The sequence below is a fragment of the Zea mays genome, chromosome 9, assembly GCF_902167145.1.
Source record: "Zea mays cultivar B73 chromosome 9, Zm-B73-REFERENCE-NAM-5.0, whole genome shotgun sequence".
Lineage (NCBI taxonomy): Eukaryota > Viridiplantae > Streptophyta > Magnoliopsida > Poales > Poaceae > Zea > Zea mays.
The window spans coordinates 100,823,984-100,841,757 of record NC_050104.1 but is presented as its reverse complement, the minus strand read 5'-3'; the positions used below and the strand labels follow the sequence as shown (position 1 = coordinate 100,841,757).

Sequence of the window (17,774 nt, the reverse complement as noted above, 5' to 3'; positions counted from 1 at the left end):
TTTTATGAATTTGCTCATTTATGAAAATGGGATTGTCAGTACTATCAAAATGCATTCCGTTTTCAACAATCTTCTAGATACTAGGATGGAGAGAAAATAAATGACTATGCATTTTATGACTCCAGAAAGAGTAGTCTTCTCCATCAAAGTGTGGAGATTTCCCAAGTGGAATTGATAGCAAATGAGCATTTGAATTAAATGGAATGCGGGAGTAATCAAATGAATAGTTTTGATTAACCGTTTTCTTCTTTGAAGAGTCATCCTCGTCGTCGTGTGGTGAAGAAGATGAGGCATCGCTGTCGTAGTAGATGATCTTCTTGATGCGCCTCTTCTTCTTCCCTTCTCTCTTCTTTTGACTCGAGCCTGAGTCAGTAGGCTTGTCGTCTCTTGGCTCGTTGAGGACGAACTCCTTTGCTTTGTCATTGACCACCATCCCCTTTCCCTTAGGATCCATCTCTTCGGGAGGTTAGTCCCTTAGATGAAGATTACGGCTCCGATACCAATTGAAAGCACCTAGAGGGGGGTGAATAGGTGATCCTATAATATCAAACACTAAATAGCCACAAAACTTAGTTATTAAAGTGTTAGCGCAATTAAGTAGTTTTGAAGCGAGTTCTTGTGGATAAAACAATCATAGAGAAGGCAACACAAGAGACACGCGATTTTTATCCCATGGTTTGGCCAAGTGACACTTGCCTACTTCCACGTTGTGGCGTCCCAATGGACGAGGGTTGCACTCAACCCCTTTCAAGTGATCCAGTGATCAACTTGAATACCACGACTTTCTTCCTTATAGTTTTTCTCCCGTTTGCGAGGAATCTCCACAAGTTGGAGCCTCTTGCCCTTACAATAAAGATCACAAAGAAGGCACAAGAGTAAGGCTAGGAGAGCAACACACACAACACACAAATCCGCAGCACACACATGCACACAAGCCAAGACTTAAGCTTGAAACGTAGCACAGAGAGTTCACAACTCAAATGGAGCTCAAATCACTAACACAATCGATCAAATGCGCGGAGACGGAGTGTGGGAGTCTTAGAATGCTTAGTGAATACTTAGATGACTCCTCCATACGCCTAGGGGTCCCTTTTATAGCCCAAGGCAGCTAGGAGCCGTTGGAAGCCAACTTGGAAGGCAATTCCTGCCTTCTGTCGAGTGGCGCACCGGACAGTCCGGTGCGCCACCGGACAGCCACTGTAGCCTATCCGGTGCGCAATTTCCTTCCAAATCGGGCACAATCGACTGTTGCAGCTTCGGGCCCGTTGGCGCACCGGACAGTCCGGTGTCCCTAGCCGACCGCAGATTTAGCGACCGACCATTGGCGCTGGTGACAGTTGGCTCACCGGACAGTCCGGTGCACCACCGACAGTCCAATGAATTATAGCCACGTCGCCTTTTCCATTTCTCGAGAGCGATGAGTTCGCCGCGGATGACTCACCTGACAGTCCGGTGCACCACTGGACAGTCCGGTGAATTATAGCCGTACACCGTCGTCAACTCTCGAGAGCGGCCTTTTCACTAGGGACCAGCCTGGCGCACCGGACAGTCCGGTGTGCCAGTCCGAGCTGAAGTTTGGCTGCTCACAGCCAAGTCTTTTTCAATCTGATTCCTCTCTTTTCGGCACTGTTTCTAGCACTTAGACAAACAATGTTAGTTTACAAAAATAATGTACTAAGTCTAGAAACGTACCTTTTACTTTGATTTGCACCTTTCACACATTTAGCACATTAGTACTCAAATAATATGTTGGGCATCTAATCACCAAAATACTTATAGAAATTGTCCAAGGGCACATTTCCCTTTCATAGTTCCAACTTAATATGATAATGGCTCTATGGCGATTTACTATGCTAGAGGAATCAGAAGAGTTCTCGATTAGTAGTACACCAAACTAGTGTACAATCTTCCCATATGATATGGTAGTAATAATTGGGCCACATTGAGGGCCTTTCATTGGGACTTCTTTGTATCCCTCCTTTGTTGCAAAATTAGACATGATAAGCCTTGATATTTGTTGGGAGTCTACTCTAGCCGAAGGTCCTCGATACACCAATACGTAATCATATCCGAGTTTATTTTAGGCATTCTGAAGGAATGATGGAACCATATTCATTCAGGTGACACGCACGAAGATGAAAACAAAAGCTTTGACATTACAATCCGAGCATGAAGTCTTTAACGAACCAGACGAAGGAAGCTGATGGTTTCTCAGATGAAGGGGGATTCTGGTTTCTTGTTCAACACACCTATAAGAACAAAGTCAGTAATGCCCTCAGAAGACTTTGTAGTTTATATGTATAGGGATTAAGAGTATGATTCTAATTTCAAATGAAGTTGTACACTAGATTGTCACTATAAATAGAGGCACAATGACATGCATAAAGGGAGGGATCACAAGCAAAGTCGCTCAGCCTCTGAAGCCATACACCTTCCTTATCTTCGGACCCTTCTTTGAACCTCCAATTGTTCAAATGTAATCATTTGTAATCAAGAAGGAATAAAAAAGGAAACATATTTGTAAGAATTTGTCTAAATCACCTTTACTTGTTCTACTTTCCTTGGGTCCGTGATTACAATAATCTTCTTCCTTCAACCTATCCCTGATCCAGGAGTAGATTGAAGGAACAAAGAATCGATTTCTCTAATTGTGTTGCCTTGTTTTGGTTGTCTTCAGGAATCTTAACAGGTGACCAACAATATTGCTTTGGTAGGCAAAGATAATATTCTTGAGCTCAAATGGTAGTTCGACTAGCTTATACTATAGTTGTCTAATGGCTTAGAAGTTGATTCAAAAAACATGGGTCGTGTTTGAGTCGAACTCAAGTGGTTCGAGTTGTTTCGTCATCTATGTCATACTAGAAATTAAAATCTTGTTGATATTCTTGATGAGATCCCATAGTGTGTTCAGACAAAGAGCTTGAGAATCTTGATTTATGGTAGTCTTGATGAGTTGACTATAAAGTTTGGTTGTCATATGTCGTGTAGATTTAGGAACCGAAGATCATTATGGTTGATCCCGACATCAAGTGGTGACGATCTCGAGGCCCATTGAGCTTTCAAGCAATTTTTCATCAAGAGCATCTTCTTGGTGCGACAGCTATCGGTGTCTAATGATCATCAATCTTACTACAGTATTACCTAAAGTAAGGTTTGATGGGAAGCGATGTAAAATAAAACTCGATGATTGGTGTGAGAACGACTTAGATAGATTTAGACTCTAAATAGTGTAGTACCCTATATCGAGTGTATTGAATTGTCTTAAGTTGGATTATTATTATCGTTATGTTATAAGAGCAGTACCTTGTTTGTTTTATATAGTCGAAAGGGCAGATATATGTTTATAGTCCTAATCAACTAAGACAAAAGAGTTTCAATAATATTATAAAGATTGTCCTGTCTTTAACCGACATATTTTTTGTCCAGTCAACTAAGACATAAGAGTTTTAATGATATTACAAAACTGTCCTTTCTTTAGCCGACTGAGTTGATTTTACTAACATGAAAGTCATGTCACATCATTCGGCGTCTTATGGCATAGATCCATTCATTTCCTTTGTCGAATAGTCCACCCTAACAAAATCCTTAAGATCACGATCTATCATAGGTCATAGCATAGAATTGGAGATACAATCTTCCATTTTTACGCACTAATCACACAAAAGTATTACCGTACCTTCCTTATCAATGCAACGCATGCAAAATCAGAGGAGGGCGAAAAAAGAGGGATTGCATGGGTACAAACTCCAATGCAATAAAGGCTAACAAAACTAGAAATAATCCCGGTCACAGTAACCGGTCGTGGCTGGTAACATCGTATTGCTGTTACGGATGGTAACAAGGAATTTCCCGTTCGATTTTAGCTCTTCATTCCCATTTTCATGATAAAAAATTATTCACAAGTATCCTCACAAACACTTACAGGGATATTTCTTCTCCATCTCGGTTCCTCGCGGGGATAAATCCCTGTCGGGATCACTTAAATTATAATTAGACCGTACTTCATTTGTTATTAATGTAAAATATTGTCAATTATATACATTGTTAGATGTAAAAATCATTATGTGTACATCAAAATGAATATATCTGTACAACGAGTGATCTCTTGAGAATGTAATTATTTATTTTTTTCATTAACTATTACATGAAAAAATTGTCATATGTAAGTTTAACGGGTCCCCGCGGGAAAAGGGAACGAGACCGTCCCTGTTTACCGGTCAGGGGAGATTTTCCCCGTTTACATCCCCGTGGGGAAGTAACTTCCCCATCCCTAATAGAGAAACTCACCGCGGGGAATCGGGGATCGGGTCCCCATTACCATCTCTAATCGTCGGTTGAACAATTTGAATTTGGGAGATTTTTATAAGTTTTTAAAAAATGATGCCAATTTGTCTATGAGTGTGTTTGGTTCTACTTTTGAAACATGCTTCTGCTTTAGAAAAGGAGAATATGAACCAAAGGGGTCCTGCTTTTCTGTAGGTACTTTGAAAAAAGTAGCTTTTGTAGTACAAATTTTAAAGTAGTGTGGGTCCTACTTTTGGTGCTTATCGAAAATTGTTATATTAATAAACAGACATAATAAATTGAAACTAAAATAGCATTAAAATAATTAAATGTTGTAATAAATAAAATAATAATATTTTTAATAAAAATTAGTACAAATGGAATTAAAATTTTTATTTATTTGTAAAAAATATTAGGAACACAAATGTAAAATCAGATTTTTAATTAGACATATTGATTAAGAGATATAGTTAAACATAGTGCATATAAACAATATACAGTTTGTTTATAGTGGACAACTCATAGCAGTTTGAACCAAACGACATTTAGCTTTTCTCTCACAGCAGTTTTTTCGCAGCAAACAGCTCACAATAGCTTTTTTTTACAGATCACAGCTAAACTAAACATACCTTATAAATACTATAGATTATTTATGACTTCCCACTAAAACCAAATTTGAAAACACAAAACAGACTAAAAATTAAACAAGTTTCAAAAAATAAAAAAGAACAAAACCACTATTTGGGCCGGTCTGAGCTGGACAATCAGTGGTTTGCGGTGATTAGCTGCCCCTTGGAGTTAATTAATCGGTCCCAAGAATGATAAAATGGGGGCATTGTAGTAGCTAGGTTTTAGGGGTTTTCTTCTTTTCACTTCAAACCTTTTTGAATTAGCTCTGCTACTTATTGTTACTTGCAATATAGACTAACAATACTAGCAAAATAGTTCATGTTATTGTCATTTTCAGTGATGTGTGATGAGATCGATCCTGCTTGGGAGCACGAGGACAACATATCATGGATTCAAGTGCAAGTATTGTAAGAAACAGTGAAAGGGGTGGTGCTACACGTTTTAAACAATACCTTGGATCACGTGGAGGAAATGTGGAAGGTTGTCGCAATGTTCCGCCAAATATTTGCGATTACTTTCGGCGGGAGCTTGACAACGACCAAGATAAAAGGAAAGCAAGAATAGCGGGTTCACAAGTGTGTAAAGGGAGGAGGATCCATTTCAACAGTTGATAGAATTGTCCTTATATGACACAAACAATCTGATCCGGCATTAGATGGAAATGGGTCACTTAAATGGGGATCCAATGCTGAATGAGCAGGACACCAAGAGTGACACCCCATTACCATCAAGCATTGTAGCTCATGGCACTTCAAGGGAAAAATTGGTTGACTGGACTCAGAAGAATGTGGGAGACACTCACGTTGGTAAGTGAAAGTTAATTCTTCTTACCAAAAGCGAGAAAGAAAGGAAATAAAGCGAGTGGCAAGCGACGATGATACCGAAAGTGGTGATAAAAGTTCACTATGTCAAGAGTATGTTGATAGCAGTTCAGTGATATCTTCTTGTAACACTCCGGGTTCCACAAACAACCCGGAATGCTACTGAACTACACTTCCGACGTCCATATATAAAATTTCGGCAGCATCCCCTTTGCAAGATTGCATAAAAGAGGGGGCAACAGAGTATAAACATATATTAGGACTAAAACATACTAAGTATTATTAATCGACTAGCAAGGAAAGATAAACATACGACCTGAACTGAATTAACCAGTGCGCACGACCATATAAAGAAAACAAACTTCCTTTGACAATAAGTTTCTAATTAAATCATGGCTGCGCCTGGGCAGCGTTATTGTGAGAGTAAAAGTGGACGTGCCGCTACTCCCCTCATTTCCAACATGTATCAAGTACCTGCATTGAGTAATGCAAGAGTGAGATGACACATCTCAGCAAGTAAAATAATATCAAACAGTTTAACCACATAAGAACATTGTTTTACCACCACTTGATTCCACAACCTTCTTATTACGAAGGTGCAACACGCATACAACGTACAACACACCTAGTTACCACACCTCGCAGGTAGAAACCACAATAGTAACATAGTAATGTCACACTTCATATATTCCTCATGAGTGCAAATGTCTACAAATGCAAGGATGACATCTGCCTTCATACCACTAAGGATATGAAGCCGCATCGTACCCCTCCTCGGGCAACGTACGATGCTAAAAATGTACCGGTACGGTCGGACCATAAGATCACGACATAACTTCAAAATGCAAGATGGATGATGCGATGTGCATGTCATGCCTACAACACTTCATATAACATGATTCAAAAAGATACTTCAACTTCATCCAAGATGGGAATCAACCAAATATATCATTACCAAATTATGATCATCCACAATATTAGACAATTGAGAATTAATACTTCCAAACAAATAAACTTCATCATAGAATTCAATGATTAACATAATTAAAACTTATGCATACTCAATGACAGGGAATAGGATGCAAACCAAACGGTAGCAACCACCACTGTATTTACTTGCCTTTACCGGAAGTTCGGGCAAATCACTAAGTACGATCCGGAAGTTCACCACCTGTTTTGACACCCAACTTAGTGCACCAATTTCACATAATCAGGCTCATAAGCGACGTCGCACCTACGCACAAACTCAAACCCCGCCGCGGGTTACATCTCTCCCTACACCCACCAAACTGCAGCGGCGCTGCTTAATAATTTCATAACTTTAAAATTATGACAGCAGCGGTAACAAACAAAAACTCCAGAGGCATCTACATAAAATTCCCCACAAGTTTTGTATACAATTTATAATTAAATTCCAATATCTAATTAGCCCAAAACAGTCCACAAGATGAACCCTGTAATCTGTTTTTCTTTGTCTTTTGGACAGCGACATACCCGGATTCAAACAGCGATATCTTTTAAAATATAATTCCAAATCAAGCGCATAAGTACTCATTGGAAAGATAAGACAAATCTCTATATGATTATCATACTGGTTAACACTAATTACCCACGAAAAATTCCCAGAAACTGCTAATACCACTGCTGTTCACCCACCTGAAAAATCTGTTTTTTTTGGACAGTAACATAACCGGATTCAAACAACGATATCTCCTAAATTATAACTCCGAATCGAGCGCATAAGTACTTGTTGGAAAGATAAGATAAAGCACTACATGATTCTCATACTGATTAACACTAATTACTCCCGAAAAATCCCCAGAAACTGCTAATACTGCTGCTGTTCATCCCCCTGAAAATCTGTTTTTTTGGACAGCCACCTACCCGGTTTCAAACGGTGATAACTTTTAATTTATAACTCCAAATTGAGCGCATAAATACTCGTTAGAAAGGTATGCCAAAGTTCTACATGATTCCCAAACTGATTAGCCTTAATTCTCCACGAAAAATGCCCAGAAATCACTAATCCTGCTGCTGTTCGTCCACCCCTTAAAATTCTGGACAGCCCTTCTACCAAATCGCACACGCAACATCTAAACAATTGGATTGCCGCATAAAATGAACAAGAGATAAACACAAAAATCACCTTGGGTTCTCCCCCTTTTCTTCCTCCCTTCCTCCCTCCACCGAAAACCGTTGAAGAGTTGCACCACGCGACGGAGATCCGAGCGGCAACGAATGGCACCATGGGAGGAGGAGATGGGGGGGAGGCGGCTAGGGTTTGATGTGTGGCTGCAAGTGCTTGAGAAAGGAGGAGATGGGAGGGGGGGGGCGGCCAAGAGGGTAGGGGAATGGGGGGCGGCTGCACAAAGAATGGGGGGGTTAGGGGGAGGGCGGCTAGGGTTATGGGGGTTAGTGGGCCGAAACAAGATTTGCGGCCCAACACGCCCACGCGACGGCTCCCGACCCCGATGCAAGCGCCTAACCAAAGAAATTCTACTGCCCTACTAGTGAATGTTTTTCCTCAAATTCCAAATTCCCAAAACGCAACCACCGAAAGAGAGAAAAAAAACAAAAAGAATACCCTCCAACTTCTCTTCTTTGCAAACCGGGTGTCACACTCTACCCCCCTTAAAAAGAATTCGACCTCGAATTCCGACGCTTCTATCAGAAAAACAAAAGAAAGATTAATGAATCAACAAAACTCACACATAAAGAAAAGTTCGAGTACTTCTGCTGCATCAGCTCCTCAAGCTCCTAGGATTCTAAGATACGCAACAGATGACACTCTAGAGTCTGCTCTTGCTACACAGGAATCGGCTCTAGCTCGATTTGATGGTCTGGATTCCGCAAATACTTCCTCAACATAAAGACATGAAATACTTGGTGTACTCTGATCATAGATTCCGACAATTACATGTGCTAAGCCCAGCTGCCAACTCGGGCAAGATAGTAGACGGTCCTATATACCTCGGACCAAGCTTTCCTGAGACCAAATCAATCATTGACATATGCAAGTACTTCAAGGAATGTATATATGAATGCAAGGCATATAATGTTCCTATAGCCTAAACCAAACTTAGCCAAACAAGAGCAACTTCAAGAGAGCAACTTAATGCTTGCAAATTTCTAGATAGCAGCACAACGGTTAATTGTTTTGCTCCTAACTCACAAAATATGCATCGAAAATTAGTAAACTAGGACTTTATGGAAAGCTTATAAAGTCCACTATACCCTTGGTATTATCATCACAACAAGATTTGACACTTAGAAAGGTCAAACAATGCTAAACGTAAATTCTGTCCAGACTTGGACATAATTCAACTACTCAATTCAAAAATCCATAATTGGAGTCTCAATCATCCAATTCAGGTGCTCCCAGACTTTTTAGAAAGCTAGTAGAATTTCCTATAATTCATTTATAAACATATCAAGTTAATTCAATGCATATTAAGGTCAAAAGACACGAGAAAGGCTCTGCTGTCCAAATTTGGACAGATTCAGAGATCACACTTAAAACAGCTGTAACTTAACTTATAGATCTCCAAAAAATTAATCCAAAATTTGTTGAAACGATTACGAAAAGTACTACAACTTCTTTATAATTTATAATAAGTTATTCAAAGTTTAAATTGGGCAAACAAGGTCAGCTTCGAAATCTGTACAGAATCTGCACAGATTTCAAGACTGGACTTGAGAAAATCGTAACTCCCAAACTACTAGACCTATGGTCATGAAATTTTTACACAAGTAAGATAAAGAAGTTGGCTACAACTTTTATATATAACATCTCTACAGAAAAGATGGTTTACTTCATTGAACTAGCTGCATAACTAAAACTGGTCATGCAGTCCCAATAGCAAGCAATAGATTTTATCAGGTTCATTACTCTTCTAAGATTAAGCGTTCATTGAAAGACTAATAACTTTAGGTTCTTCATTACGAGACACCTAGAACAAATATAAGTATAGAAGCAATATGATAACTTTTTAAATCATTTAAGCCTAATCTCACATCATGCAAACAAGAATCAATTTAAGCATGTTATGTCTGCCCACATATTCATCCAAGCACATTCTATACATGATATCATAACTCCCTGTAGCTAACAAAATTTTGCAAATATAAACTCATTGAAAGGATTATAACATTCCCTAGAACTTTTATTATAATGAGTGTCTCGAAATTGGTTTCCAAACCGATAAAACAATGTAACTCTTTTGTTGCAAAACTGATAGGATTGAAACAATGGACAACTTGAGAGCACCTAGAGGGGGGGGGTGAATAGGTGATCCTGTAAAACTTCAAAACTTAAGCCACAAAAACTTGTTAAGTGTTAGCACAAGTATGGCCAAGTGGCTAGATAGGAGTCAAAACACAATAACCACAAGAAATCAATCACAGAGATGACACGGTGGTTATCCCGTGGTTCGGCCAAGTACAAAAACTTGCCTACTCCACGTTGTGGCGTCCCAATGGACGAGAGTTGCACTCAACTCCTCTCAAGTGATCCAATGATCAACTTGAATACCACGGTGTTCTTGCTTTTCTTTTCTCAATCCCGTTTGCGAGGAATCTCCACAACTTGGAGCCTCTCGCCCTTACAAAAGATGTTCACAGAGAATCACGGAGTAAGGGAGGGATTAGCAACTCACACACAACACAAAGATCACAGCGAATACACACACAAGACCCAGACTTGAGCTCAAGAGACTAGCACACTAGAACGGAGCTCAAATCACTAGAATATCGAACAAGTGTGCAAGATTGATGTGTGAGTGATCAAGAGTGCTCAAGGAATGCTTGGTTATACTTCTCCATGCGCCTAGGGGTCCCTTTTATAGCCCCAAGGCAGCTAGGAGCCGTTGAGAACAAATCTGGAAGGCCATCCTTGCCTTCTGTCGTCGGGCGCACCGGACAGTCCGGTGCACACCGGACACTGTCCGGTGCCCGATTTCTTTCCTTAGCAGGCGCAGCCGACCGTTGCCGACCGTTGCAGATCTGGCGCACCGGACAGTCCGGTGCACACCGGACAGTCCGGTGCCTCCTTCCGACCGTTGGCCAGACCACGTGTCGCGCGCAGATTCCGCGGCCGACCGTTGGCCCTAGCCGACCGTTGGCTCACCGGACAGTCCGGTGCACACCGGACAGTCCGGTGAATTTTAGCCGTACGTCGTCGGCAATTTCCCGAGAGCGGCTACTTCGGCCGAGGCAGTCTGGCGCACCGGACACTGTCCGGTGCATCACCGGACAGTCCGGTGCCCCAGACCGAAACAGCCTGTTGGCTGTACACAGCCAACATTCTCTTTTTCTTCTTCTCTCTGTTTCTAACACTTAGACAAATATATTAGTACTTAAAACCAATGTACTAAGGCTTAGAAACATACCTTTACTTGTGATTTGCACTTTGTTCATTCATTGGCATAGATTCACATTTAAGCACATGGGTTGGCACTTAATCACCAAAACACTTAGAAATGGCCCAAGGGCACATTTCCCTTTCAATCTCCCCCTTTTTGGTGATTTATGCCAACACAACATAAAGCAACTAGAACAAGTGCAAAATCACTTCAAATAACAACTTAAATTGATTTTGAGTCAATTTGGCATATATGGATCATCCTTTGCCACCACTTGGTTTGTTTTTGCAAATCAAACTCGAATCTCTATCTCTAAGTCAAACACACATTTTGAAGCATATAGAGAGTTATTCCAAAAGAGATTGATCAAAGAATTTCAAAAAAACTCCCCCAATTTCCCATAATCAACACTTCTCCCCACAAGAAGCCAACTTTTGACAAGAGACACAATAAAAGAGTTTTGGCAAAACAAACAGCTCTATTCTACTATTTTCAAAATTTCTCAAGTGGTAGCTGATCCATTTATTGCTTTGGCCTTTATTTTCTCCCCCTTTGGCATCAAGCACCAAAACGGGATCAATCTTGGCCCGTTAACCTCATTGCCTCTCCAAGGTCTTCAATTAAGATCAAATGGCAATAAGAGTTCATGAGATGAACTTGGAAATAGTTACCCTCTCATCGGAGTGCAGTGGAAGTCTTTCATGGTCCAAGTCCACCTTTTCCCTTTCAATTCTCCTTCGAGACTAAGTCAAACAAACTCAAGCATATGGTTAGTCTCAAAGGGTCAAGTTGTAACACATCTCCCCCTCAAACTGTGCATCACTTTGCAACGGACTTGTGAGGTCCAGGGAGTGTTTGTACAACTTGAGCACCACTATACGCAACAAAATGCAGAATGAACATGATCAAAGGCAAAAACACATGTATGCTACAGTTCAATCCAAGTTCCGCGAATCTAAGACATTTAGCTCACTACGCAGCCTGCAAAAGGTCTTCTCATCTAGAGGTTTGGTAAAGATATCGGCTAGCTGGTTCTCGGTGCTAACGTGAAACACTTCGATATCCCCCTTTTGCTGGTGGTCTCTCAAAAAGTGATGCCGGATGTCTATGTGCTTTGTGTGGCTGTGTTCAACAGGATTTTCCGCCATGCGGATAGCACTCTCGTTATCACATAGGAGTGGGACTTTGCTCAGATTATAGCCAAAGTCCCGGAGGGTTTGCCTCATCCAAAGTAGTTGCGCGCAACACTGTCCTGCGGCAACATACTCGGCCTCAGCGGTGGATAGGGCAACGGAGGTCTGTTTCTTAGAATTCCACGACACCAGGGACCTTCCTAAGAATTGGCACGTCCCTGATGTACTCTTCCTATCGACCTTACATCCAGCATAGTCGGAATCTGAGTATCCAACCAAGTCAAAGGTAGACCCCTTTGGATACCAGAGTCCGAAGCAAGGCGTAGCAACTAAATATCTAAGAATTCGCTTCACCGCCACTAAGTGACACTCCTTAGGATCGGATTGAAATCTCGCACACATGCATACGCTAAGCATAATATCCGGTCTACTAGCACATAAATAAAGTAGAGACCCTATCATTGACCGGTATGCTTTTTGATCAACGGACTTACCTCCTTTGTTGAGGTCTGTGTGTCCGTCGGTTCCCATCGGCGTCTTTGCGGGCTTGGCGTCCTTCATCCCAAACCTCTTTAGCAAGTCTTGCGTGTACTTCGTTTGGGAGATGAAGGTGCCATCCTTGAGTTGCTTCACTTGGAACCCAAGGAAGTAGTTCAACTCGCCCATCATCGACATCTCGAATTTCTGCGTCATCACCCTGCTAAACTCTTCACAAGACTTTTGGTTAGTAGAACCAAATATTATGTCATCGACATAAATTTGGCACACAAACAAATCACCATTACAAGTCTTAGTAAAAAGAGTTGGATCGGCTTTCCCAACCTTGAAAGCATTAGCAATTAAGAAATCTCTAAGGCATTCATACCATGCTCTTGGGGCTTGCTTAAGTCCATAGAGCGCCTTAGAGAGCTTACACACGTGGTCAGGGTACCGTTCATCCTCGAAGCCAGGGGGTTGCTCCACGTACACCTCCTCCTTGATCGGCCCGTTGAGGAAAGCGCTCTTCACATCCATTTGGAACAACCTGAAAGAATGGTGAGCGGCATATGCTAGCAAGATACGAATAGACTCTAGCCTAGCCACAGGAGCAAAGGTCTCCTCAAAGTCCAAACCTGCGACTTGGGCATAACCTTTTGCCACAAGTCTAGCCTTGTTCCTTGTCACCACCCCGTGCTCGTCTTGTTTGTTGCGGAACACCCACTTGGTTCCCACAACATTTTGCTTGGGACGAGGCACTAGTGTCCAAACTTCATTGCGCTTGAAGTTGTTGAGCTCCTCCTGCATGGCCAACACCCAGTCCGGATCTAGCAAGGCCTCCTCTACCCTGAAAGGCTCAATAGAAGAGACAAAAGAGTAATGCTCACAAAAATTGACTAATCGAGATCGAGTAGTTACTCCCTTGCTAATGTCACCCAGAATTTGGTCGATGGGATGATCCCTTTGAATCATCGCTCGAACTTGGGTTGGAGGTGCCGGTTGCGCTTCTTCCTCCATCACATGATCATCTTGTGCTCCCCCTTGATCACACGCCTCCTGTTGATGAACCTGTTCATCGTCTTGAGTTGGGGGTAGCACCATAGTTGAGGAAGATGGTTGATCTTGTTCCTGTGGCCGCACTTCTCCAATCGCCATGGTTCGTATAGCGGCCGTCGGAACATCTTCTTCATCTACATCATCACAATCAACAACTTGCTCTCTTGGAGAGCCATTAGTCTCATCAAATACAACGTCGCTAGAGACTTCAACCAAACCCGATGATTTGTTGAAGACTCTATACGCCTTTGTATTTGAGTCATAACCTAACAAAAACCCTTCTACTGCTTTGGGAGCAAATTTAGAATTTCTACCCTTCTTCACTAGAATGTAGCACTTGCTCCCAAATACACGAAAGTACGATACATTGGGTTTGTTACCGGTTAGAAGCTCGTATGATGTTTTCTTGAGGAGGCGATGAAGGTAGACCCTGTTGATGGCGTGGCAAGCCATGTTCACGGCTTCCGACCAAAAACGCTCGGGGGTCTTGAATTCTCCAAGCATAGTCCTCGCCATGTCGATTAGCGTCCTGTTCTTCCTCTCTACCACACCATTTTGCTGTGGTGTGTAGGGAGCGGAGAACTCGTGCTTGATCCCTTCCTCCTCAAGGAACTCCTCCACTTGAAGGTTCTTGAACTCGGACCCGTTGTCGCTCCTTATCTTCTTCACCTTGAGCTCAAACTCATTTTGAGCTCTCCTGAGGAAGCGCTTGAGGGTCCCTTGGGTTTCAGACTTATCCTGCAAAAAGAATACCCAAGTGAAGCGGGAAAAGTCATCAACAATAACTAAACCATACTTACTCCCTCCTATGCTCAGATAGGCGACGGGTCCGAAGAGGTCCATATGCAGCAGCTCCAGGGGTCTTGAAGTGGTCATCACGTTCTTGCCGTGATGCGCTCCTCCCACTTGTTTACCTGCTTGACAAGCTGCACAAGGTCTATCTTTTTCGAAATGCACGTTAGTCAAACCTATCACGTGTTCTCCCTTTAGAAGCTTGTGAAGGTTCTTCATCCCCACATGTGCTAAGCGGCGATGCCACAGCCAGCCCATGCTAGTCTTAGCTATTAAGCATGCATCTAGACCGGCCTCTTCTTTTGCAAAATCAACTAAATAAAGTTTGCCGTCTAATACACCCTTAAAAGCTAGTGAACCATCACTTCTTCTAAAGACAGACACATCTACATTTGTAAATAGACAGTTATACCCCATATGACATAATTGACTAACAGATAGCAAATTATATCCAAGACTCTCTACTAAAAATACATTAGAGATAGAATGCTCATTAGAAATTGCAATTTTACCTAACCCTTTTACCTTGCCTTGATTCCCATCACCGAATATAATTGAATCCTGGGAATCCTTATTCTTGACGTAGGAAGTGAACATCTTCTTCTCCCCCGTCATATGGTTTGTGCATCCGCTGTCGATAATCCAGCTTGATCCCCCGGATGCATAAACCTGCAAGGCAAATTTAGGCTTGGGACTTAGGTACCCAACTCTTGTTGGGTCCTACAAGGTTAGTGCAAATTTCCTTAGGGACCCAAATGCAAGTTTTGTCTCCCTTGCATTTTGCCCCTAACTTCCTAGCAACTATTTTCCTATCATTTCTACAAATAGCAAAGGAAGCATTCAGTGCATGATAAATTGTAGAAGGTCCATCAACTTTCCTATGAGTATTAACAACATTTCTCCTAGGCATATTGTGAATAACATTTCTTCTACTAACCTTTCTATCATGCACAACATGAGAACTAGAAGCAGTCATAGCATAAGAATCATAAGCATGTGAATCAAAATCATTATAAGCATTTCTAGCATGTCTCCTGTCATAGTACAAGAAAGCATGGTTCCTTTTAGCACTACTAGCCATAGGGGCCTTCCCTTTCTCTTTGACGAAGATGGGAGCCTTATGGCTTGTTAAGTTCTTGGCCTCTCTCTTGAAGCCAAGACCATCCTTAATTGAGGGGTGTCTACCCACTGTGTAGGCATCCCTGGCAAATTTTATTTTATCAACTTCACTCTTGCTAGTCTTAAGTTGAGCATTAAGGCTAGCCACTTCATCATTTAGTTTTGAAATTGAAACTAAGTGTTCACTAAAAGCATTAACATCAAAATCCTTACACCTAGTGCAAATTGTAATATTTTCAACACACGAGTTACTTGCTACTTCTAGTTTAGCAGTTAAAACATTAATTTCACCTTTTAAAGAAGAAATGGTTTCATTACAAGTAGAAAGTTCACAAGAAAGTATTCCATTTCTTTTAACTTCTAGAGCAAGTGAATTTTGTGCACTAACAAATTTATCATGTTCTTCATATAAAAGGTCTTCTTGTTTCTCTAAGATTCTATCCTTTTCATTTAAGGCATCGATCAACTCATTAATCTTAGCTATCTTAGTTCTATCCAATCCCTTGAATAAACTAGAGTAATCAATTTCATCCTCACTAGATTCATCATCACTAGAAGAATCATTAGCATTACGAGTGATTACCTTCTTTTCCCTTGCCATGAGGCAAGTGTGATGCTCGTTGGGGAAGAGAGCCGATTTGTTGAAGGCAGTGGCGGCGAGTCCTTCGTCGTCGGAGTCGGATGAAGAGCAATCCGAATCCCACTCCTTTCCAAGGTGTGCTTCGCCTTTGGCCTTCTTGTAAACCTTCTTGTTCTCTCTCTTCCCATTTTTCCCTTGCTCCTGGTCACTATCATTTTCGGGACAGTTAGCAATAAAATGACCAAGCTTACCACATTTGAAGCATGATCGCTTTCCCTTGGTCTTGGCCTTGCTTGGCTGTCCCTTTCGACCTTTTAGCGCCGTCTTGAATCTTTTGATGATGAGAGCCATCTCTTCATCATTGAGCCTGGCCGCCTCAACTTGCGCCACCTTGCTAGGTAGCGACTCCTTGCTCCTCGATGCCTTGAGAGCAATGGGTTGAGGCTCATGGATTGGACCGTTCAACGCGTCATCAACGTACCTCGCCTCCTTGATCATCATCCGCCCGCTTACAAATTTTCCAAGAATTTCTTCGGGCGACATTTTGGTGTACCTGGGATTCTCACGAATATTATTCACTAAATGAGGATCAAGAACGGTAAAGGACCTTAGCATTAGGTGGACGACGTCATGGTCCGTCCATCGCGTGCTTCCATAGCTCCTAATCTTGTTGACAAGGGTCTTGAGCCAGTTGTATGTTTGGGTTGGCTCCTCTCCCCTTATCATAGCGAATCTCCCAAGTTCGCCTTCCACCAACTCCATCTTGGTGAGCATGGTGACATCGTTGCCCTCGTGAGAGATTTTGAGGGTGTCCCATATCTGCTTGGCATTGTCCAAGCCGCTCACCTTGTTGTATTCTTCCCTGCACAAAGATGCTAAGAGAACAGTAGTAGCTTGTGCATTTCTATGGATTTGTTCATTTATAAGCATAGGGCTATCCGAGCTATCAAATTTCATTCCATTCTCTACAATCTCCCATATGCTTGGATGAAGAGAGAATAGGTGACTACGCATTTTGTGACTCCAAAATCCGTAGTCCTCCCCATCGAAGTGTGGAGGTTTGCCAAGAGGAATGGAAAGCAAATGCGAATTCGAACTATGTGGAATACGAGAATAATCAAATGAAAAGTTTGAATTAACCGTCTTCCTGTAGTCGTTGTCGTCGTCCTTTTGGGAAGAGGAAGATTCGTCGCTGTCGTAGTAGACAATCTCTTTGATGCGCCTTGTCTTCTTCTTCTTCCCATCTTTTCGTCTATGGCCTGAGCCCGAGTCGTTGGACTTGTCATCCTTTGGCTCGTTGACGAAGGACTCCTTTTCCTTGTCGTTGATCACGATTCCCTTCCCCTTAGGATCCATCTCTTCGGGCGGTTAGTCCCTTTCTTTGAAGAGAACGGCTCCGATACCAATTGAGAGCACCTAGAGGGGGGGGGGGTGAATAGGTGATCCTGTAAAACTTCAAAACTTAAGCCACAAAAACTTGTTAAGTGTTAGCACAAGTATGGTCAAGTGGCTAGATAGGAGT

At 41.9% G+C, this 17,774-nt stretch overlaps 1 long non-coding RNA gene across 1 annotated transcript; it reads right to left on the bottom strand.

The window, feature by feature from the left end:
- Positions 1 to 5,801: 5,801 nt before the first annotated feature.
- On the bottom strand, positions 5,802 to 8,110 carry LOC118473372 (uncharacterized). The gene is made up of 2 exons (XR_004852713.1): positions 7,882 to 8,110; positions 5,802 to 6,209 (listed from the first exon to the last, which is right to left on the bottom strand). It is a non-coding gene; the product is annotated as an uncharacterized lncRNA (long non-coding RNA).
- Positions 8,111 to 17,774: the final 9,664 nt, after the last annotated feature.